Genomic DNA, 2,049 nt, shown 5'->3' on the forward strand with positions numbered 1-2,049 from the left:
ATCACTTAAGCAGTACACACAGCAGACTCAGCCGAACTGCGTCTTGGTAATATTGCAATTTTCAATACCAACAAAGCAAGAATGCCTGATTGAAAATGCTTCAACGTAAAGTAAGGCTCCACTTTTCCAAAATGTTCTAGCTTGATGCTATTTACCATTGGCTTTGCCTTATACATGCTACTGATTAGCATCAGCGATTTTACATGGCGATATCAACAACTCCAAATTTGGTCATGAAAACTACAACTAAGATGCATGTTACAATCAAACAGCTGGTGTGTAATAAGTGCAATACTTACAGTATAAACTAGTGCTGGGCGGTAAAACGATAACAGTATATATCGTTATAGACACATAACCGATATCAATAAAAAAATGCGATCGATAAAACGTTACATTTTTTTTCTTCTTCTTCGTTGGAAGAAACCAGAAGATGTGAAGCAAGGTTGGTTGCATGAACAAAGGCGCTTGTTCTCTGATAATCGAACAATGCAGGAGGTGATCACTGATCAGTGGGAGTGACACATGAACAGCCAATCAGGTAACAGCATCAACTATCAATTTTAGTTGCGCCATCTAGTTGTCTTGTGGTTGATTCTTTACATGGATTGAGAAGAGAAACTAAAAATGAGTGCTGCAGAGAGAGAATAAATTGTAGATAAAACCGGAAAAGTCACCTCGACAATATGGCACTTTTAAAAAAAATGTTTTAAACGTATCCTAATCAGACCAATGTGGTGTGTAAATTATGCAAGGAGCTCATCCCACCAAGACTGGCCACGTTCACCTTTGAGCACAGCCGTAACTACTGCAGAAAATAGTTCTCAGGTTTCTCAATGTTTACATTTTTACACTTAACACAGTGGTTCTTAACCTGGGTTCGATCGAACACTAGGGGTTCGGTGAGTCGGGCTCAGGGGTTCGGCGGAGGTCAAGACACACCCGACTCATCGTGTAAATACAAACTTCTCCCTATCGGCGTATTACGGATACGGCAACAGCAGAAGTCAGACTGATTTGCAGGTGTGTAATTTGTTGTGAGTTTATGCACTGTGTTGGTTTTGTTCTTTGAACAAAGTGATGTTCATGCAAGGCTAATTTTGTGCACCAGTAAAAAAAACATGGTAACACTTTAGTATGGGGAACATATTCACCATTAATTAGTTGCTTATTAACATGCAAATTAGTAACATATTGTCTTTTAACTACTCATTATTAAGTACTTATTAATGCCTTATGAGGCATGGCCTTATTATAAGACTAACCCTCTAACCCGGGCCCTAACCCTCTAACCCTAACACTTTTTTTGATAGATTGATTGAAACTTTTATTAGTAGATTGCACAGTACAGTACGTATTCCGTACAATTGACCACTAAATGGTAACACCCCAATAAGTTTTTCAACTTGTTTAAGTCAGGGTCCCTAACCAAATAACTCTAAATTAAGTCTTTGTTACTTAGAATATGTTCCCCTAGTGTCCAAAAAAACTCTAAATTAAGTCTTTGTTACTTAGAATATGTTCCCCATACTAAAGTGTTACCAAAAACATATAACTTTGTCTTGAATTTGAAAAAAACAAACATTTTATTTTTCACTAAAGAAGGGTTCGGTGAATGCGCATATGAAACTGGTGGGGTTCGGTACCTCCAACAAGGTTAAGAACCACTGACTTAACACTATTTTGTTACACTTTATTAAGCATTTCTTACTTATTACTTATTTTTTGACCTTAACTTTAAGAGGTTATTGTAAAATATTCAATGTGATTTTCGAATTTGGTTTACATTGATTACGTTTTTTCCATGGTTGTGTTGACATTTCCTTTCCTTTTTGCCTTGATAGCTGAGGGAATCATAATCAAAGGAAGGTTACATTTCAAATACAAATGTTTACATTAAATCTAACTTTCTCCTGGTTCTTATTTTTGATAGGTCGTAAAAAATATCAATATTTAACACTTGTATCGTAATACAGCCATTTCGCCCAGGGTGTACAATAGACTGGTACATTCAGCTTAATGGCAAAGGCTTCTTCCTCGCTAGTCAAT

The sequence above is a fragment of the Nerophis lumbriciformis genome, linkage group LG28 (genome assembly GCF_033978685.3).
Source record: "Nerophis lumbriciformis linkage group LG28, RoL_Nlum_v2.1, whole genome shotgun sequence".
NCBI lineage: Eukaryota > Metazoa > Chordata > Actinopteri > Syngnathiformes > Syngnathidae > Nerophis > Nerophis lumbriciformis.